Source organism: Piliocolobus tephrosceles, chromosome 1 (assembly GCF_002776525.5).
Source record: "Piliocolobus tephrosceles isolate RC106 chromosome 1, ASM277652v3, whole genome shotgun sequence".
NCBI lineage: Eukaryota > Metazoa > Chordata > Mammalia > Primates > Cercopithecidae > Piliocolobus > Piliocolobus tephrosceles.
The window spans coordinates 69,603,032-69,611,649 of NC_045434.1; the positions used below are offsets into that span (position 1 = coordinate 69,603,032).

At 44.9% G+C, this 8,618-nt stretch overlaps 1 pseudogene; it reads left to right on the plus strand.

The window, feature by feature from the left end:
* Positions 1-7,542: 7,542 nt before the first annotated feature.
* On the plus strand, positions 7,543-8,549 carry LOC111537014 (annotated as a pseudogene).
* Positions 8,550-8,618: the final 69 nt, after the last annotated feature.

Below are 8,618 nucleotides of genomic sequence, written 5' to 3' on the forward strand. Positions count from 1 at the left end.
CCACCACGCCCAGCTAGTTTTTTTGTATTTTTTTTAGTAGAGACGGGGTTTCACCATGTTAGCCAGGATGGTCTCGATATCCTGACCTCGTGATCCACCCGTCTCGGCCTCCCAAAGTGCTGGGATTACAGGCTTGAGCCACCGCGCCCGGCCCATTTTCTTCATTTATTCATCCATTTGTTTGTTTCAGTTATTAAGCCCCTCCTACAGGTTGCCCACTAGTCTAGGTCTCTAGGTTACAAAGGAATAAGATATGGTCTTTGCCCTCAGTTCACAATTTAATCAAGGAGATAGCCAACTGGACAAGTAATTTCAAAGCAATGTTAGAAGTGCTATTATTAGAGGAACCTCTGCTTACCAGGCCTCTGGTTTAATAAAACATGACTAGAGGCCGGGCACAACGGCTCAGGCCTGTAATCCCAGCACTTTGGGAGGCTGAGATGGGCGGATTACTTGAGGTCAGGAGTTCAAGACCAGCCTGGCCAACATGGCAAAACCACATCTCTACTAAAATACAAAAAAAAAAAAAAAAAAAATCAGCCAGGCATGGTGGAACACACCTGTGATCCTAGCTGCTCAGGAGGCTGAGACACAAGAATCACTTGAACCCAAGAGGCTGAAGTTGCAGTGAGCCGAGATCGCACCACTGCACTGCAGCCTGGGTGACAGAGCAAGACTCTGTCCCCCCCGCCAAAAAAAAAAAAGACTAGAATGACCCCATCTTAAAGTGAGTAGCTAGGCACTCACAAGGCGGTTATAATATTAATACTTATGGTCTGAAAATAGCCATAAGTATTATAATTCCAAACTATTGGCACCTGTAATCCTAGCCCTTTGTGAGGCCGAGGCAGGTGGATCGCTTGAGGCCAGGAGCCTGGCCCACATGGCAAAATCCCGTCTCTACTAAAATATTAATATTTTAAAAATCTGGGTGTGGTGGCACATGCCTGTAGTCCCAGCTACTCAGGAGGCTGAGGCATGAGAGTTGCTTGAACCTGGGAGATGGCAGTTGCAGTGAGCCAAGATGGCGCCACTGCATTCCAGCCTGAGCAACAGTGAGACTCTGTCTCAAAAAAAAAAAAAAATTATGGTCATACAAGACATCTCCCACCAAGCCTGCAGAATGTCCAGATATCCTGAGTGCAGCCCACTTCACTCAAATATAACATTAATGAGTAGGCTTAGTTTGAAGGATTAATGTTTATTATAGTTCCAATAGCCTTGACCTTTAGTGAGCATGCACATTCCAAGTTTAATCATAGCTCCTTATAGTTTCTTCTGAGTAGAGACACTACCCAAGGATGGTGTGTTCCTCCTGCTTTCTAAGGACTGGCTACTCTTTTTTTTGTTTGTTTTTTGTTTTTTTTTGAGATGGAGTCTTGCTCTGTCGCCCAAGCTAGAACACAGTGGCACAATCTCAGCTCACCGCAACCTCCGCCTTCTGGGTTCAAGCGATTCTTCTGCCTCAGCCTACTGAGTAGCTGGGATTACAGGTGTGCGCCACCACGCCTGGCTAATTTTTGTATTTTCAGTAGAGACAGGGTTTCACCATGTTGGTCAGGCCGGTTTCAAACTCCTGACCTCGTGATCCGCCCGCCTTAGCCTCCCAAAGTTCTAGGATTACAGGCGTGAGCCACTGCACTCAGCTGGACTCGCTACTCTCTAACAGAGTAGTTCCAATAAACTTGCTTCCTTCACTGTGCTCTGTGACTCCCCTCCAATTATTTCCTATGCTAGACCCAAGGACTGGCCCTTGGAGTCTCTTTTCCAGCAACACTGTAGTAATGTACAACAAAGTACTATAAACCCATTCGTTGACACTTATCACATAATTCTTTTGACTATAGCTACCTTGTGTATGCGTTTTCCAACTTTAGAAATTACAAGCCTTTTGAGAACAAACCAATTTTGGTTTGTTTTTGCATCTTCTATATAGTCTGAAACAAGGCCTGCAATATGATATGCTCTCAATTTTTTTTTTTTTTTTTGAGACAGAGTCTGGCTGTGTCACCTAGGCTGGAGTACAAAGGCACGATCTTGGCTCACTGCAACCTCTGCTTCCCGAGTTCAAGCGATTCTCCTGCCTCAGCCTCCCAAGTAGCTGGGATTACAGGCACCTGCCCCCACAACCAGCTAATTTTTTTGTATGTTTAGTAGAGACAGGGTTTCACCATGTTGTCCAGGCTGGTCTCGAACTCTTGACCTTGTGATCCGCCCTCCTCAGCCTCCCAAAGTGCTGGGATTACAGGCATGAGCCACCACACCTGGTCTCAAATATTTTTAAATAAGTGAATGGAAGCAGTAAGTCTTAAACTGACTGCAATTGAGAAAAATATTTTGTCTTTCAATCTGCTCTTTGGAATGGATATTGGATATTATATACCTTTCCACAATTTTTTTTTTTTTTGAGACAGAGTCCCACTCTGTCACCCAGGCTGGAGTGCAATGGTGTGATCTCGGCTCACTGCAACCTCCACCTCCTGGGTTCAAGTGATTCTCCTGCCCCAGCCTCCTGGGTAGCTGGGATTACAGGCACCCACCACCACGCCTGGCTAATTTTTCGTATTTTTAGTAGAGACAGGGTTTCACCATGTTGACCAGGCTGGTCTCGAACTCTTGATCTCAGGTGATCCGTCTGCCTCAGCCTCCCAAAGTGCTAGGATTACAGGCGTGAGCCACCACGCCTGGCCTTTCCACAGTTTTTTGAGAAACATATTTTTCTCCTTTAACTTGTAAATCTACTAAATACCATCCAGAGATTTCCTAATGTTGAACCATTCTGAAAAATAGGAATAAACTCTTTTGGCTAGAACAAGTCTTTCTGCATTCTATAGGAAAATCCTCTCCCCTCAACTGAAAGGCAAAAAGGGATCTGCTGCCTCCCTCCCCACACGCCCCAGCATATGGTGACCTTCCTTACTAAAGAAAATGGTTCTTATTCTAGCTTTTTTTTTTTTTTTGTACTTTTTTTTTTTTTTTTTTTTTAGGTTAGAGCAGAAGTTTAATAAGTGAAAGGAAGAAAGCTCTCTGGATCAGAGAGGGGTCCCAGAAAGATGGGTTGCCCTCTTATTCTAGCTCTTGTCTTTATTTGAGTAAGAATCAGATGAAATTGTATTCTTCTTTAAAGAAGTGTTATCAGCTCTTTTCTTTCATTATTTTGTGTGTGTGTGTTTTTTTTTTTTTCCCCCCGAGACGGAGTCCCGCTCTGTCACCCAGGCTGGAGTGCAGTGGCCAGATCTCAGCTCACTGCAAGCTCCGCCTCCCGGGTTCACGCCATTCTTCTGCCTGAGCGTCCTGAGTAACTGGGACTACAGGCGCACGTCACCACGCCCGGCTAGTTTTTTGTATTTTTTAGTAGAGACGGGGTTTCACTGTGTTAGCCAGGATGGTCTCTATCTCCTGACCTTGTGATCCGCCCATCTCGGCCTCCCAAAGTGCTGGGATTACAGGTGTGAGCCACTGCGCCCGGCCTCTTTCATTATTTTGTAACTAAGAGTTCATTTAATCACTTTGCTGCTTGCTCTTTACCTCTGGTTCACTATTTTCCTTCATAATCCCTTCCGTACTTTGCTGTTGTACATTTCCTTCCCCTCTCCAAGCCTGCCTTCTAAACTAAACATAAAGAGGAATCCTGTTTTTGCATGGTCAAGCTACACTCATACTTTAGAGTTTAATTTCTTGCCTTTGCCCTTTCTTGCCCTTTTGTGCTTTTGACAGAATACTTCAAAGCAGCGTATGTGAATTTTCATTTCACTTATAGGATCAGAGTAACTTAGAAAGGGTTTCCAGAGATTGTTCTATGCTTGTTAGAGCTTAGCTTTTCAAGCATAGGCAAATCTCACTGTCCTTTATAAATGATGACAAAGTCAGTACTGATAATTACAGAGTCAGTCAAAAAGATAAAATGGAAAGAGATGAGATAATTCAAGGATTACCAGTGCTACAAGTTTAAACACTGGACTCCAAGCAAACATACCCTAATAAGACCTCCTGAAACCCTTCCTCTTTGGCTAATTCTGAAACACACATATCTCCAAAAAAGATGACTTATTTGGTGAGCATTCCTGTAATTCATGAAAATCTGTAGTATTTATGCCTTAGGTATTAAAAATGGTACAAATAACTTCTCATTTCTCAGTTCAGTAGTTTAAGTTATACATATTGAGGCTGGGTACAGTGGCTCATGCCTGTAATCCTAGCACTTTGGGAGGCCGAGGCGGGCGGATCTCTTGAGGTCAGGAGTTCAAAACCAGCCTGGCCAACATGGCAAAACCCTGCCTCTACTAAAAACACAAAAATTAGCTGGTCGTGGTGGCATGCACCCGTGGTCCCAGCTACTCAAGAGGCTGAAGCAGGATAATCACTTGAACCCAGGAGGCAGAGGTTGCAGTGAGCCAAGATTATGCCACTGCACTCCAGCCTGGGCAATAAGACGAGATTCAGTCTCAAAAAACAGTTGTACATGTTGAGAACCATGCATAGCATGTAAGAACAGAAAGTGCTAAGAGCCTAATTCATGCACAAGACTTTTCTGTGGATTACTTCTGAGGCCCAAGTAATTTAAATTGTATAAATTCTCACAGCTAATGTGTTGTACATTTAGAACTATAATACCCTGACTTCCATCCCAGCACTGTTTTCTAAGTATCACAATGCCTCCCAGTCTGCTATCTACATGAGCTTAAGTGACATCCTTCACAGGCCATCCTTAGAATATTGCAAATCAGAAACTCTGAATTGGGGGGGCTGGCTTCTGAGTGTACAGGCAACAAATGAGGGACGTATTAGGGAGGGAGAAGGGATCTTGCAGTTCACATGGATGGACATTAGACAGGTTTGTTGTTTTAGTTTTGTTTTGTTTTTGGTCACCCCATATATGAGTTCCCTTTGTGTGGGGAATGTCTCACCTTATTAAGCAGAACCTGCTTCCCACTATAGAAGTTAAAACTGCCAAACAATCACTTTCCAGCCTCTCTTGCAAACAGGACACTGATTTTTAAAAGCCAGGACTGAGCATACTCCATGCTCATAAGCGTGGGCAGTGTGGCAGGGATTTTAATGGCAACATTCTGAGCCTAGTTTGCAGAAGTTGGCAGTGTTAGCCATACAGTCTATGCCCGGTGTCTGTGGCAGTGGAGTCTCTATGGTTTTTGTTTACTGGCATGAGTTTGTTTTGTCATCCCTCCTGGAGATTTTATGAACTATTCAATATCCTTCTGTAAATTCCTTTTCTGCTTAAATTAGCCAAATTTGGCTGGGCACAGTGGCTTGCACCTATAATCCCAGCACTTTGGGAGGCCACGGCAGGGGGATCACTTGAACCTAGGAGTTCAAGACCAGCCTGAGCAACACAAGGAGACTTTGTCTCTAGAAAACATTTAAAAACTTGCCAGGCATGGTGGTGCATGCCTGTGGTCCCAGCTACTTGGGAGGCTGAGGTAGAAGGATTGCTTGGGCCCAGGAGGTCAAGGCTACAGGGAGCCATGATTGTGCCACTGCACTCCAGCCTGGGTGACAGAACAAGATTCTGTTAAAAAAAAAAAAAAAAAAAAAATTAGCCAAATTTGGTTTCTGATGCTTGCTTTTTTTTTTTTTTCCTTGAGACAAAGTCCCTCTCTGTCACCCAGGCTAAAGTGCACTGGTGTGATCTTGGCTCACTGCAACCTCCGCCTCCTGGGTTCAAGCAATTCTCCTGCCTCAGCCTCCTAAATAGTTGGGATTACAGGCGCCCACCACCACGCCCAGCTAATTGTTGTGTTTTTAGGGAGGCCGAGATGGGTGGATCACGAGGTCAGGAGATCGAGACCATCCTGGCTAACACAGTGAAACCCCGTTTCTACTAAAAATACAAAAAAACTAGCCGGGCGAGGTGGCGGGCGCCTGTAGTCCCAGCTACTCCGGAGGCTGAGGCAGGAGAATGGCGTAAACCTGGGTGGCGGAGCTTGCAGTGAGCTGAGATCCAGCCACTGTACTCCAGCCTGGGTGACAGAACGAGACTCCGTCTCAAAAAAAAAAAATTGTTGTGTTTTTATTAGAGACGGGATTTCTCCATGTTGGTCAGGCTGGTCTCGAACTCATGGCCTCAGGTGATCCATCAGCCTCAGCCTCCCAAAGTGCTGCAATTACAGGCGTGACACCCAGTCATGATGCTTGCATTTTTAAGAACCCTGTTTAATGAGAAAATCAATACCCTGAAGTAGTTGTCATCAAGAGACCCTTAGGAAAATGAAGGAAAATAGGAAAGAAGGAAGAGAGGGAAATCTGGCATTGGTTGTATGGCCTGCATAGGTCTCCAGGCAGCAAAATTCCAATTAATTTAAAGGATGTGACACTGGAAGGCTATGGAAGATGCTGATCAAACTTGTGAAAGCATTTTAAATTCTTACGGCAAGAAGGATACGTATTGACTTGGGGGCAACCAAGGGATACACTACAATGAACATTTTTTAATATTTTGGTTCTACTTTTCATATAATAAAGTGAGAAAGCCCTCATTTTATGAGGCAGAACCCATCTTCCACCCTAGAAACTGAAAATGCCAAATACTTACTTTCCCAGTGTTCCTCACTATTATGGCAAATACATGACTTAAGTTCCACCAATCAGAGGTACACAGCCCAGATTTTGAGTCAGAAGCCAGGAATATAAAGAAACCAACTGCATGGGACCTTGTGCTGGTGTGGGAAGTAGCAACTGCACCCATTTTCAGAGGCAGTGGTGGCATTGATCCTAGTAGCTGTATCCAGTGTTCCAACGCAGTGAGTCTTCATGGACCAGCCCTGTGACCTGATTTGGGGCACTGTTTCTAGCTCTATAACCTACAAACCTGGTTTTTGACCCTCTTGGAGATTATGTGAGCTACGTAATATATTTAATAAATTCGTATACTTAAATTAGTCAAGGTTGGTTTCTGTTTCTTAAAACTAAACTCTGACTGATAGAGAAGGCAATCAGTCCACAAAACTCCACCATTCCTAAGATCAAAACTTACCTTCTTCTCTTTCACTCCCATCTTTCACGTATTTTGAGGCTTCTTTCCTGATTTTAAAATGTCAAGATAGGGAATAAGAACTTCGAATTTTCCAGGAATTGCTTAACCTCAACCCCAGAGATGGTCTTGAGCCATTAAACCCTTAGGGGTAGTTATGCCTTGCAATTCATCAATAGCCACAATTCACTGCTTATGTAATACTTGTGTCATTATAAAAAGCCCTCTTGTTGAGGCCAGGAGTGGTGGCTCATGCCTGTAATCCCAGCACTTTGGGAGGCTGAGGCGGGAGGATCACTTGAGATAGAGTTCAAGACCAGCCTGGCCAAATGGTGAAACCCATCTCTACTAAAAATACAAAAAGTAGCCAGGCATGGTGGGTGTGCCTGTAGTCCCAGGTACTCAGGAGGCTGAGGCATGAGAATCACTTGAACCCGGGAGGTGGGGTTGAAGTAAGATGAGATCAAGCCACTGCACCTGAGCCTGGGTGACTGAGCAAGGCTCTGTAAAAAAAAAAAAAAAATCCTTTTGTTGGAAACTCAGAAGAAAAGTCAGGAGTTAGGAATTAGTTTGGCCAGAAAGAATACACCCACTGGAATCAAACAAAGGATCGAGTCTGAAATTGTAGCCTAAAACCCCACACAAAACAAGTCCTAGGGGAACTTCTCCCCAATCCCCAAAGGTCGCAAGAGATCTCCAATAACCCCATTTACCAAGGTTCCTCTCTGGATTTGAGGTATGTCACACAGCTACCTCCACCACCACAACGAAGCTTGTCAATGCAATCCTGTCACCAAACAGAAATTTACTGGACTGACGAACACATATTATCAGGGAAGTCCATTTTAACAGGGGCCTTGTGCAATCAGTAGCTTCCTATAGAAGGACTCTACATGCAAGTATCATTTGAATCTGCTTCCTCTCACTTTCTTATCTGAGACCCAAATGGAAACATTTATTATTGATAGAAGTTAAGAAGCCTAAAAGCGATCATTGAAATATCTAGTTTCCTGTCTGTGCCAGGGCAGCACGCGGTCCATGCCAAGCAATAGAGATGCTCAGGCTGCGCCCTCAGGGACCAAATGGGAGAGAGCAGTATCTGTGGGGACAGAGAGCCCAGACATCAAGCTCTTTGGCAAGTGGAGCACCCACGATGTGCGTGCAGATCAACGACGTTTCCTTACAGGATTACACTGCAGTGAAGAAGTATGCCAAGCACCTGCCTCACAGTGCAGGGCAGTATGCTGCCAAACGCTTCTGCAAAGTTCAGGGCCCCATTGTGGAGTGCCTCACTCACTCCATGATGACACACGGCCGCAACAACTGCAAGAAACTCGCAACCTTGTGCATCGCCAAGCATGCCTTCGAGACCATTCACCTGCTCACAGGAGAGTATTCTCTGTAGGTCCTGGTGAACGCCATTATCAACAGTAGTCCCCAGGAGGACTCCACACGCATTGGGCGAGCCAAGCCTGGACCGTGAGATGAGAGGCTGTGGATGTGTCCCCATTGTGCTGTGTGAATTAGGCCATCTGGCCGTTGTGCACAGGCGCTCATGAGGCCCTTTGGGGCAGCCCCACGAAAAGAGAAGAGAAGAGAAGAGAAGAGAAGAGAAGAGAAGAGAAGAGAA